Source organism: Phyllobates terribilis, unplaced genomic scaffold (assembly GCF_046119375.1).
Source record: "Phyllobates terribilis strain yellow unplaced genomic scaffold, ASM4611937v1 Scaffold_277__1_contigs__length_2500907, whole genome shotgun sequence".
In the NCBI taxonomy this organism is placed as follows: Eukaryota; Metazoa; Chordata; class Amphibia; order Anura; family Dendrobatidae; genus Phyllobates; species Phyllobates terribilis.
In genome coordinates this window covers 429,763-452,757 of record NW_027363037.1, presented here as the reverse complement: position 1 = coordinate 452,757, position 22,995 = coordinate 429,763, and the positions used below count along the sequence as shown (strand labels likewise).

Genomic DNA, 22,995 nt, shown 5'->3' with positions numbered 1-22,995 from the left:
GTTGCTTATGGCGGTCTCTGTGAGCTTCTCAGCGACATTCAGCCAGCCAGGTATCCTGCCTGCAGTAGATGGAATGTGGCAATGGAACGCTGGCTGCGCGTGTCATAATAGGCTCTGAGCCTTTATATACCTGTGCACAGCAGCAGCCACCTTCAGTCTGCTGCTGGACAGCCAGCAGCAGCAGCAGCAGGAGAGGTATGTAATCAGGAGCCCTCCTGCTAAGGGTAGACAGCTGCTCGTTCCACCCCACCCCCCGCCTTAATTGGTTCTCCTCCCTTCCAACGGTGTTGAGGCGGGTGGGAACAGCAGGGGGTGAAGGTGCTGTGTTTAAAGAGGTGGAGTTATGCAGATCTAAAACGCGTGGATTGCAGCAGCAGCAAGCCGAAAAGTGCAGGCATGTAAGGGATCTAGAGGTTGACAACATGTCTTCTTAACGGGAGTCCAGGAGCTCATCTCCACAAATGGACTTTTCAGGATCCTTGGGTGGCTCCGTAGTTTGAAACCAATTCTGGTTATCGCTTCTCGGCCTTTTGGCTAAGATCAAGTGTAGTATCTGTTCTTATCAGTTTAATATCTGATACGTCCCCTATCTGGGGACCATATATTAAATGGATTTTTAGAACAGGGAGATGGAAAAAGAGCTTGCTCTGTCCACTCCACGCATTGACCTGGTATTGCAGTATCTCCAGGACCGGTGCACCCCTTCTTTAATGCAGTTTCTAAAATCAGAAAGAATTGAATTCAATGTTTTTTGTTCATTTTGCTTGTTTGTCGGATTTTGGGATGGACTCTTTAGCTTTGCTTTTCTTCTCCTCATTGGATTTTTCATGTTCAAAGTTGCAGAAGCCAGATTACAAGCTCATTTTGGTTCAACTTCAGCAACTGTGCATTGCATTGCCATGTAATGTGATGCAATGCTATCTTTCTAGCTCTCCCTTTTTACTTCCTTTTGGATAAACAGACATATTAGGCAAGCATTTTGGAGCTTTCACCTAAATAACTACAGGTGGTGAGATAAGCTGCACAATATAATTGACCTTTCAGTATATTGTTGCACACACACCATCTATTTAGCAAATGCCCTTGTTATCAACAGCAGCCTTTTAAACTCACCTGAGCTAACAGGTATGTGCGCTGGTTACTCTGCTGCGCTTAAAATTTCTTTTTTGGTTTGCTACAATGCCTTTTCTGAAACGTTGTCTCCTTCTGCTGGAACACTGACTTCTTTCATTTAATGCCTGCAGACTATAAAAGAGAACCCAACCCAAAAAGTTTGGTTGATTAGTCTGTGGCATTCTGTTAAACTGTTGCTTATGGCGGTCTCTGTGAGCTTCTCAGCGACATTCAGCCAGCCAGGTATCCTGCCTGCAGTAGATGGAATGTGGCAATGGAACGCTGGCTGCGCGTGTCATAATAGGCTCTGAGCCTTTATATACCTGTGCACAGCAGCAGCCACCTTCAGTCTGCTGCTGGACAGCCAGCAGCAGCAGCAGGAGAGGTATGTAATCAGGAGCCCTCCTGCTAAGGGTAGACAGCTGCTCGTTCCACCCCACCCCCCGCCTTAATTGGTTCTCCTCCCTTCCAACGGTGTTGAGGCGGGTGGGAACAGCAGGGGGTGAAGGTGCTGTGTTTAAAGAGGTGGAGTTATGCAGATCTAAAACGCGTGGATTGCAGCAGCAGCAAGCCGAAAAGTGCAGGCATGTAAGGGATCTAGAGGTTGACAACATGTCTTCTTAATGGGAGTCCAGGAGCTCATCTCCACAAATGGACTTTTCAGGATCCTTGGGTGGCTCCGTAGTTTGAAACCAATTCTGGTTATCGCTTCTCGGCCTTTTGGCTAAGATCAAGTGTAGTATCTGTTCTTATCAGTTTAATATCTGATACGTCCCCTATCTGGGGACCATATATTAAATGGATTTTTAGAACAGGGAGATGGAAAAAGAGTTTGCTCTGTCCACTCCACGCATTGACCTGGTATTGCAGTATCTCCAGGACCGGTGCACCCCTTCTTTAATGCAGTTTCTAAAATCAGAAAGAATTGAATTCAATGTTTTTTGTTCATTTTGCTTGTTTGTCGGATTTTGGGATGGACTCTTTGGCTTTGCTTTTCTACTCCTCATTGGATTTTTCATGTTCAAAGTTGCAGAAGCCAGATTACAAGCTCATTTTGGTTCAACTTCAGCAACTGTGCATTGCATTGCCATGTAATGTGATGCAATGCTATCTTTCTAGCTCTCCCTTTTTACTTCCTTTTGGATAAACAGACATATTAGGCAAGCATTTTGGAGCTTTCACCTAAATAACTACAGGTGGTGAGATAAGCTGCACAATATAATTGACCTTTCAGTATATTGTTGCACACACACCATCTATTTAGCAAATGCCCTTGTTATCAACAGCAGCCTTTTAAACTCACCTGAGCTAACAGGTATGTGCGCTGGTTACTCTGCTGCGCTTAAAATTTCTTTTTTGGTTTGCTACAATGCCTTTTCTGAAACGTTGTCTCCTTCTGCTGGAACACTGACTTCTTTCATTTAATGCCTGCAGACTATAAAAGAGAACCCAACCCAAAAAGTTTGGTTGATTAGTCTGTGGCATTCTGTTAAACTGTTGCTTATGACGGTCTCTGTGAGCTTCTCAGCGACATTCAGCCAGCCAGGTATCCTGCCTGCAGTAGATGGAATGTGGCAATGGAACGCTGGCTGCGCGTGTCATAATAGGCTCTGAGCCTTTATATACCTGTGCACAGCAGCAGCCACCTTCAGTCTGCTGCTGGACAGCCAGCCGCAGCAGCAGCAGGAGAGGTATGTAATCAGGAGCCCTCCTGCTAAGGGTAGACAGCTGCTCGTTCCAACCCACCCCCCGCCTTAATTGGTTCTCCTCCCTTGCAACGGTGTTGAGGCGGGTGGGAACAGCAGGGGGTGAAGGTGCTGTGTTTAAAGAGGTGGAGTTATGCAGATCTAAAACGCGTGGATTGCAGCAGCAGCAAGCCGAAAAGTGCAGGCATGTAAGGGATCTAGAGGTTGACAACATGTCTTCTTAACGGGAGTCCAGGAGCTCATCTCCACAAATGGACTTTTCAGGATCCTTGGGTGGCTCCGTAGTTTGAAACCAATTCTGGTTATCGCTTCTCGGCCTTTTGGCTAAGATCAAGTGTAGTATCTTTCGAAAAGGCGGTTTTGGATGTTGGCCGCCCTAGTAGATTGATACATTATGCACACTGGGGTTTAGGCGCTTGTTAGTACGCCAGGTGGCTAATATAGTCATCTGGTGGAAAGCATGGCCCCCCAGGATCGACGCCATTGGGCCGGGGAAGATCGAAAGCCCGAAGTGTGAAGTGCCCCAGGAGTGGTGACCCTGGGGTGCCTTAACTCACTGGGATTGGGAACCCCACTTGAGTTTATGGCACATTTGCACTAGCACTTCAATATTTCTTTCTTCACACACACCCTTATTCCGGGCCTTCTGGCCTTAGGATGGGGAATTTTTCAATTCCCGGTCGAAGGTCCGGGCAGTATTATACTGTGAAACCTTCACTATTTATTTAATTTTTTTTTGTCACTGTGTGTCCACTTTTTCACGTGTGTCCACGTCCTTACTAGGATTTTGTCGGGATGCGGTTCCCTTACGGGTTCCTCTCTTGGCAGGTCTAGGGGGGGAGTGTGTGGCCATCAGGTTCCGCTCCCCCCTGAACCCCCCTGGCTCTCCTCTTTCGGGAGGAGAGCGTTGTTGGCTCCCCTCTTCCGGGAGGGGAGCACAGTCTTTGGCTCCCAGTGCCTTGCTCGGGTGAGAACTCGGGCAGGTATTGAGGGTAAGATTGGGTCGCCTCTGGCTCCGGCTGGAGGTGGCTATTTGTCCCTGTGCCTCGCTGTGGCCTTCTGGCACGGAGGGACGGGGAATGGTTTGGGGGACCCTTCTCCTTTTGGAGAAGGTTTCAAGAAGACCAGCATCCTAGTGCACTTTTTTTTGTGGCACTTGTCACTTTTTTAAGCGCACTCGGGTTTTGTACACGAATTCGGGCTTTCGATAAAAAAAAAAAAATCTGTTCTTATCAGTTTAATATCTGATACGTCCCCTATCTGGGGACCATATATTAAATGGATTTTTAGAACAGGGAGATGGAAAAAGAGCTTGCTCTGTCCACTCCACGCATTGACCTGGTATTGCAGTATCTCCAGGACCGGTGCACCCCTTCTTTAATGCAGTTTCTAAAATCAGAAAGAATTGAATTCAATGTTTTTTGTTCATTTTGCTTGTTTGTCGGATTTTGGGATGGACTCTTTGGCTTTGCTTTTCTTCTCCTCATTGGATTTTTCATGTTCAAAGTTGCAGAAGCCAGATTACAAGCTCATTTTGGTTCAACTTCAGCAACTGTGCATTGCATTGCCATGTAATGTGATGCAATGCTATCTTTCTAGCTCTCCCTTTTTACTTCCTTTTGGATAAACAGACATATTAGGCAAGCATTTTGGAGCTTTCACCTAAATAACTACAGGTGGTGAGATAAGCTGCACAATATAATTGACCTTTCAGTATATTGTTGCACACACACCATCTATTTAGCAAATGCCCTTGTTATCAACAGCAGCCTTTTAAACTCACCTGAGCTAACAGGTATGTGCGCTGGTTACTCTGCTGCGCTTAAAATTTCTTTTTTGGTTTGCTACAATGCCTTTTCTGAAACGTTGTCTCCTTCTGCTGGAACACTGACTTCTTTCATTTAATGCCTGCAGACTATAAAAGAGAACCCAACCCAAAAAGTTTGGTTGATTAGTCTGTGGCATTCTGTTAAACTGTTGCTTATGGCGGTCTCTGTGAGCTTCTCAGCGACATTCAGCCAGCCAGGTATCCTGCCTGCAGTAGATGGAATGTGGCAATGGAACGCTGGCTGCGCGTGTCATAATAGGCTCTGAGCTTTTATATACCTGTGCACAGCTGCAGCCACCTTCAGTCTGCTGCTGGACAGCCAGCAGCAGCAGCAGCAGGAGAGGTATGTAATCAGGAGCCCTCCTGCTAAGGGTAGACAGCTGCTCGTTCCACCCCACCCCCCGCCTTAATTGGTTCTCCTCCCTTCCAACGGTGTTGAGGCGGGTGGGAACAGCAGGGGGTGAAGGTGCTGTGTTTAAAGAGGTGGAGTTATGCAGATCTAAAACGCGTGGATTGCAGCAGCAGCAAGCCGAAAAGTGCAGGCATGTAAGGGATCTAGAGGTTGACAACATGTCTTCTTAACGGGAGTCCAGGAGCTCATCTCCACAAATGGACTTTTCAGGATCCTTGGGTGGCTCCGTAGTTTGAAACCAATTCTGGTTATCGCTTCTCGGCCTTTTGGCTAAGATCAAGTGTAGTATCTGTTCTTATCAGTTTAATATCTGATACGTCCCCTATCTGGGGACCATATATTAAATGGATTTTTAGAACAGGGAGATGGAAAAAGAGCTTGCTCTGTCCACTCCACGCATTGACCTGGTATTGCAGTATCTCCAGGACCGGTGCACCCCTTCTTTAATGCAGTTTCTAAAATCAGAAAGAATTGAATTCAATGTTTTTTGTTCATTTTGCTTGTTTGTCGGATTTTGGGATGGACTCTTTGGCTTTGCTTTTCTTCTCCTCATTGGATTTTTCATGTTCAAAGTTGCAGAAGCCAGATTACAAGCTCATTTTGGTTCAACTTCAGCAACTGTGCATTGCATTGCCATGTAATGTGATGCAATGCTATCTTTCTAGCTCTCCCTTTTTACTTCCTTTTGGATAAACAGACATATTAGGCAAGCATTTTGGAGCTTTCACCTAAATAACTACAGGTGGTGAGATAAGCTGCACAATATAATTGACCTTTCAGTATATTGTTGCACACACACCATCTATTTAGCAAATGCCCTTGTTATCAACAGCAGCCTTTTAAACTCACCTGAGCTAACAGGTATGTGCGCTGGTTACTCTGCTGCGCTTAAAATTTCTTTTTTGGTTTGCTACAATGCCTTTTCTGAAACGTTGTCTCCTTCTGCTGGAACACTGACTTCTTTCATTTAATGCCTGCAGACTATAAAAGAGAACCCAACCCAAAAAGTTTGGTTGATTAGTCTGTGGCATTCTGTTAAACTGTTGCTTATGGCGGTCTCTGTGAGCTTCTCAGCGACATTCAGCCAGCCAGGTATCCTGCCTGCAGTAGATGGAATGTGGCAATGGAACGCTGGCTGCGCGTGTCATAATAGGCTCTGAGCCTTTATATACCTGTGCACAGCAGCAGCCACCTTCAGTCTGCTGCTGGACAGCCAGCAGCAGCAGCAGGAGAGGTATGTAATCAGGAGCCCTCCTGCTAAGGGTAGACAGCTGCTCGTTCCACCCCACCCCCCGCCTTAATTGGTTCTCCTCCCTTCCAACGGTGTTGAGGCGGGTGGGAACAGCAGGGGGTGAAGGTGCTGTGTTTAAAGAGGTGGAGTTATGCAGATCTAAAACGCGTGGATTGCAGCAGCAGCAAGCCGAAAAGTGCAGGCATGTAAGGGATCTAGAGGTTGACAACATGTCTTCTTAACGGGAGTCCAGGAGCTCATCTCCACAAATGGACTTTTCAGGATCCTTGGGTGGCTCCGTAGTTTGAAACCAATTCTGGTTATCGCTTCTCGGCCTTTTGGCTAAGATCAAGTGTAGTATCTTTCGAAAAGGCGGTTTTGGATGTTTGCCGCCCTAGTAGATTGATACATTATGCACACTGGGGTTTAGGCGCTTGTTAGTACGCCAGGTGGCTAATATAGTCATCTGGTGGAAAGCATGGCCCCCCAGGATCGACGCCATTGGGCCGGGGAAGATCGAAAGCCCGAAGTGTGAAGTGCCCCAGGAGTGGTGACCCTGGGGTGCCTTAACTCACTGGGATTGGGAACCCCACTTGAGTTTATGGCACATTTGCACTAGCACTTCAATATTTCTTTCTTCACACACACCCTTATTCCGGGCCTTCTGGCCTTAGGATGGGGAATTTTTCAATTCCCGGTCGAAGGTCCGGGCAGTATTATACTGTGAAACCTTCACTATTTATTTAATTTTTTTTTGTCACTGTGTGTCCACTTTTTCACGTGTGTCCACGTCCTTACTAGGATTTTGTCGGGATGCGGTTCCCTTACGGGTTCCTCTCTTGGCAGGTCTAGGGGGGGAGTGTGTGGCCATCAGGTTCCGCTCCCCCCTGAACCCCCCTGGCTCTCCTCTTTCGGGAGGAGAGCGTTGTTGGCTCCCCTCTTCCGGGAGGGGAGCACAGTCTTTGGCTCCCAGTGCCTTGCTCGGGTGAGAACTCGGGCAGGTATTGAGGGTAAGATTGGGTCGCCTCTGGCTCCGGCTGGAGGTGGCTATTTGTCCCTGTGCCTCGCTGTGGCCTTCTGGCACGGAGGGACGGGGAATGGTTTGGGGGACCCTTCTCCTTTTGGAGAAGGTTTCAAGAAGACCAGCATCCTAGTGCACTTTTTTTTGTGGCACTTGTCACTTTTTTAAGCGCACTCGGGTTTTGTACACGAATTCGGGCTTTCGATAAAAAAAAAAAAATCTGTTCTTATCAGTTTAATATCTGATACGTCCCCTATCTGGGGACCATATATTAAATGGATTTTTAGAACAGGGAGATGGAAAAAGAGCTTGCTCTGTCCACTCCACGCATTGACCTGGTATTGCAGTATCTCCAGGACCGGTGCACCCCTTCTTTAATGCAGTTTCTAAAATCAGAAAGAATTGAATTCAATGTTTTTTGTTCATTTTGCTTGTTTGTCGGATTTTGGGATGGACTCTTTGGCTTTGCTTTTCTTCTCCTCATTGGATTTTTCATGTTCAAAGTTGCAGAAGCCAGATTACAAGCTCATTTTGGTTCAACTTCAGCAACTGTGCATTGCATTGCCATGTAATGTGATGCAATGCTATCTTTCTAGCTCTCCCTTTTTACTTCCTTTTGGATAAACAGACATATTAGGCAAGCATTTTGGAGCTTTCACCTAAATAACTACAGGTGGTGAGATAAGCTGCACAATATAATTGACCTTTCAGTATATTGTTGCACACACACCATCTATTTAGCAAATGCCCTTGTTATCAACAGCAGCCTTTTAAACTCACCTGAGCTAACAGGTATGTGCGCTGGTTACTCTGCTGCGCTTAAAATTTCTTTTTTGGTTTGCTACAATGCCTTTTCTGAAACGTTGTCTCCTTCTGCTGGAACACTGACTTCTTTCATTTAATGCCTGCAGACTATAAAAGAGAACCCAACCCAAAAAGTTTGGTTGATTAGTCTGTGGCATTCTGTTAAACTGTTGCTTATGGCGGTCTCTGTGAGCTTCTCAGCGACATTCAGCCAGCCAGGTATCCTGCCTGCAGTAGATGGAATGTGGCAATGGAACGCTGGCTGCGCGTGTCATAATAGGCTCTGAGCCTTTATATACCTGTGCACAGCAGCAGCCACCTTCAGTCTGCTGCTGGACAGCCAGCAGCAGCAGCAGCAGGAGAGGTATGTAATCAGGAGCCCTCCTGCTAAGGGTAGACAGCTGCTCGTTCCACCCCACCCCCCGCCTTAATTGGTTCTCCTCCCTTCCAACGGTGTTGAGGCGGGTGGGAACAGCAGGGGGTGAAGGTGCTGTGTTTAAAGAGGTGGAGTTATGCAGATCTAAAACGCGTGGATTGCAGCAGCAGCAAGCCGAAAAGTGCAGGCATGTAAGGGATCTAGAGGTTGACAACATGTCTTCTTAACGGGAGTCCAGGAGCTCATCTCCACAAATGGACTTTTCAGGATCCTTGGGTGGCTCCGTAGTTTGAAACCAATTCTGGTTATCGCTTCTCGGCCTTTTGGCTAAGATCAAGTGTAGTATCTGTTCTTATCAGTTTAATATCTGATACGTCCCCTATCTGGGGACCATATATTAAATGGATTTTTAGAACAGGGAGATGGAAAAAGAGCTTGCTCTGTCCACTCCACGCATTGACCTGGTATTGCAGTATCTCCAGGACCGGTGCACCCCTTCTTTAATGCAGTTTCTAAAATCAGAAAGAATTGAATTCAATGTTTTTTGTTCATTTTGCTTGTTTGTCGGATTTTGGGATGGACTCTTTGGCTTTGCTTTTCTTCTCCTCATTGGATTTTTCATGTTCAAAGTTGCAGAAGCCAGATTACAAGCTCATTTTGGTTCAACTTCAGCAACTGTGCATTGCATTGCCATGTAATGTGATGCAATGCTATCTTTCTAGCTCTCCCTTTTTACTTCCTTTTGGATAAACAGACATATTAGGCAAGCATTTTGGAGCTTTCACCTAAATAACTACAGGTGGTGAGATAAGCTGCACAATATAATTGACCTTTCAGTATATTGTTGCACACACACCATCTATTTAGCAAATGCCCTTGTTATCAACAGCAGCCTTTTAAACTCACCTGAGCTAACAGGTATGTGCGCTGGTTACTCTGCTGCGCTTAAAATTTCTTTTTTGGTTTGCTACAATGCCTTTTCTGAAACGTTGTCTCCTTCTGCTGGAACACTGACTTCTTTCATTTAATGCCTGCAGACTATAAAAGAGAACCCAACCCAAAAAGTTTGGTTGATTAGTCTGTGGCATTCTGTTAAACTGTTGCTTATGGCGGTCTCTGTGAGCTTCTCAGCGACATTCAGCCAGCCAGGTATCCTGCCTGCAGTAGATGGAATGTGGCAATGGAACGCTGGCTGCGCGTGTCATAATAGGCTCTGAGCCTTTATATACCTGTGCACAGCAGCAGCCACCTTCAGTCTGCTGCTGGACAGCCAGCAGCAGCAGCAGCAGGAGAGGTATGTAATCAGGAGCCCTCCTGCTAAGGGTAGACAGCTGCTCGTTCCACCCCACCCCCCGCCTTAATTGGTTCTCCTCCCTTCCAACGGTGTTGAGGCGGGTGGGAACAGCAGGGGGTGAAGGTGCTGTGTTTAAAGAGGTGGAGTTATGCAGATCTAAAACGCATGGATTGCAGCAGCAGCAAGCCGAAAAGTGCAGGCATGTAAGGGATCTAGAGGTTGACAACATGTCTTCTTAACGGGAGTCCAGGAGCTCATCTCCACAAATGGACTTTTCAGGATCCTTGGGTGGCTCCGTAGTTTGAAACCAATTCTGGTTATCGCTTCTCGGCCTTTTGGCTAAGATCAAGTGTAGTATCTGATTTGCACAGCGCCTGTTGACTGCCCTTGAGGACGACCTGAGGAACTCTGTCCCCAGGGCGAGCCTATCGCACCATTCTGTGCTTTATGGACTCTTCCCTGGGGTTCATACCGTCGGAGCCATCCAGGAGGCTTGGCGCCTTATGAACTGCTTCAAGGATGCCGTTTGGGTCGCCAGGAACCGGCTCATCTTGAGGAGGGAGAGGATGTCCATCCAGGACTGCCGCAGGCTGATCCACAGCCTGCTCAGAGACTATTCCATCGAGGACGGTCCGGAGGACGAGGATGAGGACTAAACCCCTCCTCCCCCTCTCCCCTTATGTGTCTTGTCTTTCAATAAAGCTTCGGGCCTGTGATTTTCCCCTCCCCATCCCCTTTTTCCCAATCCCCATCCCTTATCACGGTTCGTCGTACTGTATTGATTGACATGTTTTTTCTTTCAGATTGAGTGTTTTGTGTAGCATAGGGGTGTGATGTGTCTAGTTAGTGCGTCGTATCCTCATGCTATGTAAATATGATGTAGAATTCTGGGTGTACTGGGCTGCGGCACTGTACACTGTCTGTTAACTTATTTTTTGTGCTAATAAAAGATATATTCAATCAAAAAATCTGTTCTTATCAGTTTAATATCTGATACGTCCCCTATCTGGGGACCATATATTAAATGGATTTTTAGAACAGGGAGATGGAAAAAGAGCTTGCTCTGTCCACTCCACGCATTGACCTGGTATTGCAGTATCTCCAGGACCGGTGCACCCCTTCTTTAATGCAGTTTCTAAAATCAGAAAGAATTGAATTCAATGTTTTTTGTTCATTTTGCTTGTTTGTCGGATTTTGGGATGGACTCTTTGGCTTTGCTTTTCTTCTCCTCATTGGATTTTTCATGTTCAAAGTTGCAGAAGCCAGATTACAAGCTCATTTTGGTTCAACTTCAGCAACTGTGCATTGCATTGCCATGTAATGTGATGCAATGCTATCTTTCTAGCTCTCCCTTTTTACTTCCTTTTGGATAAACAGACATATTAGGCAAGCATTTTGGAGCTTTCACCTAAATAACTACAGGTGGTGAGATAAGCTGCACAATATAATTGACCTTTCAGTATATTGTTGCACACACACCATCTATTTAGCAAATGCCCTTGTTATCAACAGCAGCCTTTTAAACTCACCTGAGCTAACAGGTATGTGCGCTGGTTACTCTGCTGCGCTTAAAATTTCTTTTTTGGTTTGCTACAATGCCTTTTCTGAAACGTTGTCTCCTTCTGCTGGAACACTGACTTCTTTCATTTAATGCCTGCAGACTATAAAAGAGAACCCAACCCAAAAAGTTTGGTTGATTAGTCTGTGGCATTCTGTTAAACTGTTGCTTATGGCGGTCTCTGTGAGCTTCTCAGCGACATTCAGCCAGCCAGGTATCCTGCCTGCAGTAGATGGAATGTGGCAATGGAACGCTGGCTGCGCGTGTCATAATAGGCTCTGAGCCTTTATATACCTGTGCACAGCAGCAGCCACCTTCAGTCTGCTGCTGGACAGCCAGCAGCAGCAGCAGGAGAGGTATGTAATCAGGAGCCCTCCTGCTAAGGGTAGACAGCTGCTCGTTCCACCCCACCCCCCGCCTTACTTGGTTCTCCTCCCTTCCAACGGTGTTGAGGCGGGTGGGAACAGCAGGGGGTGAAGGTGCTGTGTTTAAAGAGGTGGAGTTATGCAGATCTAAAACGCGTGGATTGCAGCAGCAGCAAGCCGAAAAGTGCAGGCATGTAAGGGATCTAGAGGTTGACAACATGTCTTCTTAACGGGAGTCCAGGAGCTCATCTCCACAAATGGACTTTTCAGGATCCTTGGGTGGCTCCGTAGTTTGAAACCAATTCTGGTTATCGCTTCTCGGCCTTTTGGCTAAGATCAAGTGTAGTATCTGATTTGCACAGCGCCTGTTGACTGCCCTTGAGGACGACCTGAGGAACTCTGTCCCCAGGGCGAGCCTATCGCACCATTCTGTGCTTTATGGACTCTTCCCTGGGGTTCATACCGTCGGAGCCATCCAGGAGGCTTGGCGCCTTATGAACTGCTTCAAGGATGCCGTTTGGGTCGCCAGGAACCGGCTCATCTTGAGGAGGGAGAGGATGTCCATCCAGGACTGCCGCAGGCTGATCCACAGCCTGCTCAGAGACTATTCCATCGAGGACGGTCCGGAGGACGAGGATGAGGACTAAACCCCTCCTCCCCCTCTCCCCTTATGTGTCTTGTCTTTCAATAAAGCTTCGGGCCTGTGATTTTCCCCTCCCCATCCCCTTTTTCCCAATCCCCATCCCTTATCACGGTTCGTCGTACTGTATTGATTGACATGCTTTTTCTTTCAGATTGAGTGTTTTGTGTAGCATAGGGGTGTGATGTGTCTAGTTAGTGCGTCGTATCCTCATGCTATGTAAATATGATGTAGAATTCTGGGTGTACTGGGCTGCGGCACTGTACACTGTCTGTTAACTTATTTTTTGTGCTAATAAAAGATATATTCAATCAAAAAATCTGTTCTTATCAGTTTAATATCTGATACGTCCCCTATCTGGGGACCATATATTAAATGGATTTTTAGAACAGGGAGATGGAAAAAGAGCTTGCTCTGTCCACTCCACGCATTGACCTGGTATTGCAGTATCTCCAGGACCGGTGCACCCCTTCTTTAATGCAGTTTCTAAAATCAGAAAGAATTGAATTCAATGTTTTTTGTTCATTTTGCTTGTTTGTCGGATTTTGGGATGGACTCTTTGGCTTTGCTTTTCTTCTCCTCATTGGATTTTTCATGTTCAAAGTTGCAGAAGCCAGATTACAAGCTCATTTTGGTTCAACTTCAGCAACTGTGCATTGCATTGCCATGTAATGTGATGCAATGCTATCTTTCTAGCTCTCCCTTTTTACTTCCTTTTGGATAAACAGACATATTAGGCAAGCATTTTGGAGCTTTCACCTAAATAACTACAGGTGGTGAGATAAGCTGCACAATATAATTGACCTTTCAGTATATTGTTGCACACACACCATCTATTTAGCAAATGCCCTTGTTATCAACAGCAGCCTTTTAAACTCACCTGAGCTAACAGGTATGTGCGCTGGTTACTCTGCTGCGCTTAAAATTTCTTTTTTGGTTTGCTACAATGCCTTTTCTGAAACGTTGTCTCCTTCTGCTGGAACACTGACTTCTTTCATTTAATGCCTGCAGACTATAAAAGAGAACCCAACCCAAAAAGTTTGGTTGATTAGTCTGTGGCATTCTGTTAAACTGTTGCTTATGGCGGTCTCTGTGAGCTTCTCAGCGACATTCAGCCAGCCAGGTATCCTGCCTGCAGTAGATGGAATGTGGCAATGGAACGCTGGCTGCGCGTGTCATAATAGGCTCTGAGCCTTTATATACCTGTGCACAGCAGCAGCCACCTTCAGTCTGCTGCTGGACAGCCAGCAGCAGCAGCAGGAGAGGTATGTAATCAGGAGCCCTCCTGCTAAGGGTAGACAGCTGCTCGTTCCACCCCACCCCCCGCCTTAATTGGTTCTCCTCCCTTCCAACGGTGTTGAGGCGGGTGGGAACAGCAGGGGGTGAAGGTGCTGTGTTTAAAGAGGTGGAGTTATGCAGATCTAAAACGCGTGGATTGCAGCAGCAGCAAGCCGAAAAGTGCAGGCATGTAAGGGATCTAGAGGTTGACAACATGTCTTCTTAATGGGAGTCCAGGAGCTCATCTCCACAAATGGACTTTTCAGGATCCTTGGGTGGCTCCGTAGTTTGAAACCAATTCTGGTTATCGCTTCTCGGCCTTTTGGCTAAGATCAAGTGTAGTATCTGTTCTTATCAGTTTAATATCTGATACGTCCCCTATCTGGGGACCATATATTAAATGGATTTTTAGAACAGGGAGATGGAAAAAGAGCTTGCTCTGTCCACTCCACGCATTGACCTGGTATTGCAGTATCTCCAGGACCGGTGCACCCCTTCTTTAATGCAGTTTCTAAAATCAGAAAGAATTGAATTCAATGTTTTTTGTTCATTTTGCTTGTTTGTCGGATTTTGGGATGGACTCTTTGGCTTTGCTTTTCTACTCCTCATTGGATTTTTCATGTTCAAAGTTGCAGAAGCCAGATTACAAGCTCATTTTGGTTCAACTTCAGCAACTGTGCATTGCATTGCCATGTAATGTGATGCAATGCTATCTTTCTAGCTCTCCCTTTTTACTTCCTTTTGGATAAACAGACATATTAGGCAAGCATTTTGGAGCTTTCACCTAAATAACTACAGGTGGTGAGTAGTGTTGAGCGATACCTTCCGATATCGGGAAATATCGGATCGGATTGGATCGGACCGATACCGAAAAAGTATCGGATATCGCCGATTCCGATACCGGAAACCAATGCAAGTCAATGGGACATAAATATCGGAATTAAAATAAACCCTTTCTTTCCTTGTAGGTTATTTCTACATGAAGGAAAACAACTAAGAATAATGTAGAATGTATTGGGGGAGGTGGGGGAGACAATAAAGGCATAGAGGTTTAGCCCAGTCAAATGGAATAGCAGGAATTAATATTTTTTTATTATGTTCTGAGTTACGGAAATATTAACTATGTTAAGTATTTTTATATTTTGTCAGATATTTATGTTTCACTACTTCCATGCTCTTCACCTTCTTTTTTACTTCTCCCACACTTTCTCCTTCATCATCCTCAGCATCTTTTTCATCCACTTCTTCTTCACCTTCTTCTTCTTCACCTTCTTCGTATTATTCTTTTTTTTACATTCTTCATATTCTACTTCTTCATCTTCTTCATATTCTTCTTCTTCATCATATTCTTATTTGTGACAGGCATTCCTGTAGTTGTTATCTATAAAAGGTTGGACATTACACCTTTCGTTCTGCCCGTCACAAAAGATTTACAACAGGATTTGTCCGCGTTCAGTTTGGCCTGCAGCAGCAGGTCTTTTCCAGGGGCACCACGAGGAGGAACGGACTCACCCCCATACACTGCTTAGTCATCTTCTGCTTATAATTTAGATATTATCTTTTGCTCTGATTTTTAGTCTTATGCTTAATGTTCTTCCGCTTTTTGTTCTGCAGCTTCTTGTATTTCTGCTTCTTGGTTTTCTGTCTCTTGTTTTTCTGTATCTTGGTGCTTGTCTTCTCTTCTTTGTCTTCTTGGTCAACTTCTTCAGGGTCATCTTCTTGGTCTTCTTCGGGGTGGTCTTCAGGGTCGTCGTCTTCGGGGGTCCTCGTCTTCGGGGTCCTCGTCTTCTTCGGGTTGGTCTTCTGGGTCCTCGTCTTCGGGGTCCTCGTCTTCTTCGGGGTGGTCTTCAGGGTCCTCGTCTTCTTCGGGGTGGTCTTCAGGGTCCTCGTCTTCTTCGGGGTGGTCTTCAGGGTCCTCGTCTTCAGGGTCATTGTCTTCGGGGTCCTCGTCTTCTTAGGGTTGGTCTTCAGGGTCCTCGTCTTCAGGGTCCTCGTCAGGGAGATCCAGAGTGATTACCAAGAACCATTTCAAAAAGCTTGAACTTGGAAATGTAGCAGAAGGTACAAGAAAGCTGAGGAACTACCGAGGACCAGCTGACGGTACTGGAACCCGGATGGATAGCAGAAGGTACAAGAGCCAATGGAACTACCGAGGACCAGCTGATGTTACTGGAACTCGGTTACTAAGCAGGAGGTACCTGTGCCAGAAAGCACTACCAAGGACCAGCAGACGTTGGTGGAACTTGGATACCGAGAAGGAGGCACCTAATCCAAAGGCACTGCCGAGAACCAGCTGACGGTACTGGAACCCGGATGGGTAGCAGAAGGTACAAGAGCCAATGGAACTACCGAGGACCAGCTGATGTTACTGGAACCCGGATGGGTAGCAGAAGGTACAAGAGCCAATGGAACTACCGAGGACCAGCTGATGTTACTGGAACTCGGTTACTAAGCAGGAGGTACCTGTGCCAGAAAGCACTACCAAGGACCAGCAGACGTTGGTGGAACTTGGATACCGAGAAGGAGGCACCTAATCCAAAGGCACTGCCGAGAACCAGCTGACGGTACTGGAACCCGGATGGGTAGCAGAAGGTACAAGAGCCAATGGAACTACCGAGGACCAGCTGATGTTACTGGAACCCGGATGGGTAGCAGAAGGTACAAGAGCCAATGGAACTACCGAGGACCAGCTGATGTTACTGGAACTCGGTTACTAAGCAGGAGGTACCTGTGCCAGAAAGCACTACCAAGGACCAGCAGACGTTGGTGGAACTTGGATACCGAGAAGGAGGCACCTAATCCAAAGGCACTGCCGAGAACCAGCTGACGGTACTGGAACCCGGATGGGTAGCAGAAGGTACCCATGTAAAAAAAAAGTTCAAGGCCGCGAGCCGGCCGCAGTTACCAAAACCCACAGTCCTACAGAGGGTGCTTGTCCTATTGGCACTATGGAACCAGCCTTCATTGCCAGATCCCGCAGCCCACATAGGAGTCACCTAAACTGCAGGCACCATAGAGTCGGCTAACCCGACCGCAACACGACAGGACAACGCATTGGAGGCAAAGTGACGTTGACACTACCCGGAAACAGCTGGCGTGCTGGAACCAGGCTGGGCAGGAGGGAGTACCCGTGCCAAAGACACTGCCGAGAACCAGCTGACGGTACTGGAACCCGGATGGGTAGCAGAAGATACAAGAGCAAATGGAACTACCGAGGACCAGCTGACGGTACTGGAACCCGGATGGGTAGCAGAAGGTACAAGAGCCAATGGAACTACCGAGGACCAGCTGATGTTACTGGAACTCGGTTACTAAGCAGGAGGTACCTGTGCCAGAAAGCACTACCAAGGACCAGCAGACGTTGGTGGAACTTGGATACCGAGAAGGAGGCACCTAATCCAAAGGCACTGCCGAGAACCAGCTGACGGTACTGGAACCCGGATGGGTAGCAGAAGGTACCCATGTAAAAAAAAAGTTCAAGGCCGCGAGCCGGCCGCAGTTACCAAAACCCACAGTCCTACAGAGGGTGCTTGTCCTATTGGCACTATGGAACCAGCCTTCATTGCCAGATCCCGCAGCTCACATAGGAGTCACCTAAACTGCAGGCACCATAGAGTCGGCTAACTCGACCGCAACACGACAGGACAACGCATTGGAGGCAAAGTGACGTTGACACTACCCGGAAACAGCTGGCGTGCTGGAACCAGGCTGGGCAGGAGGGAGTACCCGTGCCAAAGACACTGCCGAGAACCAGCTGACGGTACTGGAACCCGGATGGGTAGCAGAAGGTACAAGAGCCAATGGAACTGCCGAGAACCAGCTGGCGGTGCTGGAGCCCAGGGTAAATACTAAAAACAGAAGAGCCAGAGGTGTATTTGGAGGAGGTTTTAAATCCGTACTATAGTGGATGTGGACAAAGCAGGAGAATTTGCCGGACACACAGCTGGGGATCAGCTGACGTTACTGAATCCCAATAACACTGGAGCAAGCGTTGACTGTGCAGACGGCACTTCTGAGCAGCAGCTAGCGGTATTGGAGCCCAGGGTAAATACTAAAAACGGAGGAGCCAGAGGTGTAATTGGAGCAAGTTTTAAATAAGTAGCACAGTGAATATGGACAGAGCAGGAGAAATTGCCGTGAACACAGCAGGGGAACAGCTGACGTTACCGAACCCCAATAACACCGCAGCAAGTGTTGACTGTGCAGACGGCACTTCCGAGCGCCAACTGGCGGTGCTGGAGCCCAGGGATAAGAATGAAAACAGAGGAGCCAGAGGTGTAATTCGAGCAACTTTAAAATGTGTAGTACAGTGGATGTGGACAAAGCAGGAGAAATTGCCGTCCGCACAGCAGGAGAACAGCTGACGTTACTGAACCCCAATAACACGGCAGCAAGTGTTGACTGTGCAGACAGCACTTCCGAGCGCCAACTGGCGGTGTTGGAGCCCAGGGTAAATACTAAAAACGGAGGAGCCAGAGGTGTAATTGGAGCAAGTTTTAAATAAGTAGCACAGTGAATATGGACAGAGCAGGAGAAATTGCCGTGAACACAGCAGGGGAACAGCTGACGTTACCGAACCCCAATAACACCGCAGCAAGTGTTGACTGTGCAGACGGCACTTCCGAGCGCCAACTGGCGGTGCTGGAGCCCAGGGATAAGAATGAAAACAGAGGAGCCAGAGGTGTAATTGGAGCAACTTTAAAATCTGTAGTAGTGAGAATGTGGACAGAGCAGGAGAAATTGCCGTCCGCACAGCAGGGGAACAGCTGACGTTACTGAACCCCAATAACATGGTAGCAAGTGTTGACTGTGCAGACAGCACTTCCGAGCGCCAACTGGCGGTGCTGGAGCCCAGGGATAAGAATGAAAACAGAGGAGCCAGAGGTGTAATTGGAGCAACTTTAAAATCTGTAGTAGTGAGAATGTGGACAGAGCAGGAGAAATTGCCGTCCGCACAGCAGGGGAACAGCTGACGTTACTGAACCCCAATAACACGGCAGCAAGTGTTGACTGTGCAGACAGCACTTCCGAGCGCCAACTGGCGGTGTTGGAGCCCAGGGTAAATACTAAAAACGGAGGAGCCAGAGGTGTAATTGGAGCAAGTTTTAAATAAGTAGCACAGTGAATATGGACAGAGCAGGAGAAATTGCCGTGAACACAGCAGGGGAACAGCTGACGTTACTGAACCCCAATAACATGGTAGCAAGTGTTGACTGTGCAGACGGCACTTCCGAGCGCCAACTGGCGGTGCTGGAGCCCAGGGATAAGAATGAAAACAGAGGAGCCAGAGGTGTAATTCGAGCAACTTTAAAATGTGTAGTACAGTGGATGTGGACAAAGCAGGAGAAATTGCCGTCCGCACAGCAGGAGAACAGCTGACGTTACTGAACCCCAATAACACGGCAGCAAGTGTTGACTGTGCAGACGGCACTTCCGAGCGCCAACTGGCGGTGCTGGAGCCCAGGGATAAGAATGAAAACAGAGGAGCCAGAGGTGTAATTCGAGCAACTTTAAAATGTGTAGTACAGTGGATTTGGACAAAGCAGGAGAAATTGCCGTCCGCACAGCAGGAGAACAGCTGACGTTACTGAACCCCAATAACACGGCAGCAAGTGTTGACTGTGCAGACGGCACTTCCGTGCGCCAACTGGCGGTGTTGGAGCTCAGGGATAATACTGAAAACAGAGGAGCCAGAGGTGTAATTGGAGCAACTTTAAAATCTGTAGTAGTGAGAATGTGGACAGAGCAGGAGAAATTGCCGTCCGCACAGCAGGGGAACAGCTGACGTTACTGAACCCCAATAACATGGTAGCAAGTGTTGACTGTGCAGACAGCACTTCCGAGCGCCAACTGGCGGTGCTGGAGCCCAGGGATAAGAATGAAAACAGAGGAGCCAGAGGAGTAATTGGAGCAACTTTAAAATGTGTAGTACAGTGGATGTGGACAAATCAGGAGAAATTGCCGTCCGCACAGCAGGAGAACAGCTGACGTTACTGAACCCCAATAACACGGCAGTAAGTGTTGACTGTGCAGACGGCACTTCCGAGCGCCAACTGGCGGTGTTGGAGCTCAGGGATTACAGTTCAGGTGGTAGAAACATGAACAGAACAGGAGACCTGGATACTGTTGCCAACCAATTATTTATTCTGGAAGAGGACTGGCAAATTCATGAGAGATCCAGGCCTTGTTCATTTTGAGAAAAGTAAGCCGGTCAACGTTATCGGAGGATAGTCGCATGCGACGGTCTGTTAGTACACCACCTGCGGCACTAAAGACGCGTTCCGATAATACACTAGCAGCAGGGCAAGCTAGCACCTCCAGTGCATACTGACTAAGCTCTGGCCATGTATCCAGCTTACAGACCCAAAACTTGAAGGGAGAAGAGCCGTCTGGGAGTACACTAAGAGGGCAAGACATGTAGTCTGTCACCATCTGACGGAAACGTTGCCTCCTGCTGACTGGAGCTGTCTGTGATGGTGTAGACATTTGTGGCGGCGGGGACACAAAACTTTGCCACATTTCGGCCATACTGGTCTTGCCTTGTGCTGAGGCGCTGCTTCTGCTCCCTCTTTGTGCAGAGCTTCCTCCACTGCCTCGACGCACTGAGCTGCTTTGTAAAGCACTAGCAGCACTGCTCTCGGTTGGAATGGAGAACATGATGGAATGCACCAGTGCGTCTTGGTACTCCCGCATTTTACGCTCCCGGTTCAATGGTGTTATGAGGCTTTGTAAGTTGTCCCGGTAGCGAGGATCTAGGAGGGTGGACACCCAATAATCAGCCGTGTTGAGAATGTGGGCGATGCGGCGGTCGTTTCTGAGGCACTGCAGCATGAAATCAACCATGTGCTGCAGACTGCCAACTGGCCAAGAAACGCTGTCCCCTGCTTGAGGCGTGATCTCTGCCTGCTCTGCATCACCCCACCCTCGCTCTAGATACTGACTACTAGAGCATTGTGTACCTCCCTCCTCTGGACAGATGTCTTCCTCATCCATTGACTCCTCCTCATCCTCCTCACAAAGTGTCCCCTGCCTAGGCCTTTGTGAGGAACCACGTTGCGCAGACTGTAGAGAAGCAGATGGCATTTGTGACTCCTCATCCTCCACCTCTTCCAAAACCTCGTCCCTTAGTGCTTGCAGTGTTTTTTCAAGCAGGCAGATAAGGGGGATAGTCATGCTGACTAGTGCATCATCTGCACTCGCCATCCGCGTGGAATAATCGAAGGCACGCAAAACGTGGCAAATGTCCTTCATAGAGGCCCACTCAGTGGTGGTGAAGTGTGAACGGCGCGCACTGCGACTTGTTTGCGCCTGCTGCAGCTGGTACTCCATTACTGCTGCCTGCTGCTCACACAACCTCTCCAACATATGTAACGTTGAATTCCACCTGGTGGGTAGGTCACATATGATGCGATGTTCCGGAAGACATAATCGGCGCTGCAGAGCTGCAATGCGTGATCTTGCATTGCTGGAACGCCGCAAGTGAGCGCACTCTATGCGGACCTTGTGAAGCAGTGCATCAAGATCCGGATAGTCCCTCAAAAAACTCTGCACGACCAAGTTGAGCACATGTGCCAGACATGGGATGTGAGTGAGGTTGCCTAGGCCCAGAGCTGCCACCAGATTTCGGCCATTGTCACACACTACCATGCCTGGCTGGAGATTCGCTGGCACAAACCACACGTCACTCTGCTGCTTGATGGCATTCCAGAGCTCCTGCGCTGTGTGGCTTCGATTCCCCAAAGAAATTAATTTTAATACGGCCTGTTGACGTTTGGCCACGGCTGTGCTCATATCGGTCATCATAACAGGTAACCGTTCACGGGTCGATGTGGAGGTAGACCGTGACGGCTCCTGCAGCGCTGATTCAGAGGAACTGGAGTATGAGGAGGAGTCAATGTGTACAGACTGGATTCCTGCAATCCTTGGAGTTGGCAGAACACGTACAGCGCCACTCTCAAGATCTGTACCCGGCTCCACAACATTTACCCAATGGGCAGTGAGGGAAAGGTATCGTCCCTGTCCATGCTTACTGGTCCACGCATCAGTGGTCAGGTGGACCTTGCTACTGACGGCGTTTTGTAGCGCATGTTTAATTTTTCCCTCCACATGATGTTGCAGGGCAGGGACGGCTTGCCTGCTGAAATAAAAGCGGCTGGGCACGTTGTATTGTGGGACTGCCAATGCCATAAAGTTACGGAATGTGTCAGTCTCCACCAGCCTGAATGATAGCATTTCAAGGGCCAGTAGTTTAGCAATGCCAGCATTCAGAGCCTGTGCTCGGGGGTGGTTTGCCGAGTATGGGCGCCTTTTCTCCCATGCCTGTGCTAACGATGGCTGTAGACTGGCCTGGGAGTGTGAGGATGACTGGGAAAGTGGTGCTGTGGGTGGAATTACACTGTGTCTCTGTACAACAGTGCCAGAGATTCTTCCATGGCGATCCTGTGAGGAAGCCGAACCAGCTGTGTGTGAGCTGGAGGAAGAGGCTACAACACGAGCTGAAGAGGTGGTAGGTGGCGCTGTAGGTTGGCCTAGGTCTTCAGTGTGTTTGTGTAACTCCACCACGTGCTTGGTCCGCACATGTTTCCACATATTTGTGGTATTGAGGTTGCTGACACTTTTCCCTCTTTTCACCTTCTGATTACACAGCTTGCATTTGACAAAGCAAATGTCATCTGCAACTGTGTCAAAAAAGGACCAGGCACTGCAAGTCTTGGGAGCGCCCGCTTTGGATTTTGGAAGAGCCATGCTCCTAATGGGTGCCGAAGTGGAGGCTACAGGCAACCAAGTCTGCCCCCTCCCTCTCCCTCCTTTTTGGGCCGTTCGGGGAATCTCTTCCTCAGAGCTGCTCCCACCACCTTCCTGTCCCTCACGCCATGATGGGTCAAGGACCTCATCATCTACACCACCCTCTTCAAACAACTGCTTCTCCTGGGTAGTCTCGACAGCACAGTACGCACCAGAAAGTGGCACCTGAGTCTCATCATCAGATGCGTACTGAGGTGTGCTGCTGACCATAGGCACTGGCCCACCCGCCTCTTCAGATTCAGAGAGACAAAACGGTTGCGCATCACTGCATACTACCTCTTCTTCAAATTCTCGAATTCTGCTTGGCTGGCCCCCTCTTTCCAAGCCAAGAGATTCAGAGAACAGAAGTAGAGATGGCTCCTGTCCAGGGCTCTCTGACTGCCTGGGCAATTTGGCAGGTGGTGAAGAGACAGATGGGTGCTCTTCAGTGCTCAGGACCTGAGAGGATCTGGAACTAATTGAAGTCGATGCGTTAGCTGCCATCCATCCGACAACGGCTTCAATTTGGTCCTCGCGCAGCAGTGGGGTACGGCTAGCTCCTACAAAGCTGCGCATAAAGGACTG

General features: G+C 48.1%; 9 non-coding genes and 4 pseudogenes across 9 annotated transcripts; all 13 read left to right on the top strand.

The window, feature by feature from the left end:
• Nucleotides 1–514: 514 nt before the first annotated feature.
• On the top strand, nt 515–705 carry LOC141219820 (U2 spliceosomal RNA). The gene has a single exon (XR_012288198.1). It is a non-coding gene; the product is annotated as a U2 spliceosomal RNA (small nuclear RNA).
• Nucleotides 706–1,817: 1,112 nt separating this feature from the next.
• On the top strand, nt 1,818–2,008 carry LOC141220238 (U2 spliceosomal RNA). The gene has a single exon (XR_012288607.1). It is a non-coding gene; the product is annotated as a U2 spliceosomal RNA (small nuclear RNA).
• A 1,115-nt stretch (nt 2,009–3,123) lies between these two features.
• LOC141219750 (U2 spliceosomal RNA) lies at nt 3,124–3,215 on the top strand (annotated as a pseudogene).
• Nucleotides 3,216–4,009: 794 nt separating this feature from the next.
• LOC141219661 (U2 spliceosomal RNA) lies at nt 4,010–4,194 on the top strand. Its single transcript, XR_012288107.1, has one exon. It is a non-coding gene; the product is annotated as a U2 spliceosomal RNA (small nuclear RNA).
• A 1,115-nt stretch (nt 4,195–5,309) lies between these two features.
• On the top strand, nt 5,310–5,500 carry LOC141219819 (U2 spliceosomal RNA). The gene has a single exon (XR_012288197.1). It is a non-coding gene; the product is annotated as a U2 spliceosomal RNA (small nuclear RNA).
• A 1,112-nt stretch (nt 5,501–6,612) lies between these two features.
• LOC141219742 (U2 spliceosomal RNA) lies at nt 6,613–6,704 on the top strand (annotated as a pseudogene).
• Nucleotides 6,705–7,498: 794 nt separating this feature from the next.
• LOC141219660 (U2 spliceosomal RNA) lies at nt 7,499–7,683 on the top strand. Its single transcript, XR_012288106.1, has one exon. It is a non-coding gene; the product is annotated as a U2 spliceosomal RNA (small nuclear RNA).
• Nucleotides 7,684–8,798: 1,115 nt separating this feature from the next.
• On the top strand, nt 8,799–8,989 carry LOC141219818 (U2 spliceosomal RNA). The gene has a single exon (XR_012288196.1). It is a non-coding gene; the product is annotated as a U2 spliceosomal RNA (small nuclear RNA).
• Nucleotides 8,990–10,104: 1,115 nt separating this feature from the next.
• On the top strand, nt 10,105–10,243 carry LOC141219740 (U2 spliceosomal RNA; annotated as a pseudogene).
• Nucleotides 10,244–10,713: 470 nt separating this feature from the next.
• Nucleotides 10,714–10,906, top strand: LOC141219620 (U2 spliceosomal RNA). Its single transcript, XR_012288076.1, has one exon. It is a non-coding gene; the product is annotated as a U2 spliceosomal RNA (small nuclear RNA).
• Nucleotides 10,907–12,018: 1,112 nt separating this feature from the next.
• LOC141219739 (U2 spliceosomal RNA) lies at nt 12,019–12,157 on the top strand (annotated as a pseudogene).
• A 470-nt stretch (nt 12,158–12,627) lies between these two features.
• Nucleotides 12,628–12,820, top strand: LOC141219619 (U2 spliceosomal RNA). The gene has a single exon (XR_012288075.1). It is a non-coding gene; the product is annotated as a U2 spliceosomal RNA (small nuclear RNA).
• Nucleotides 12,821–13,932: 1,112 nt separating this feature from the next.
• Nucleotides 13,933–14,123, top strand: LOC141219817 (U2 spliceosomal RNA). The gene has a single exon (XR_012288195.1). It is a non-coding gene; the product is annotated as a U2 spliceosomal RNA (small nuclear RNA).
• The last annotated feature ends 8,872 nt before the right edge of the window (nt 14,124–22,995 follow it).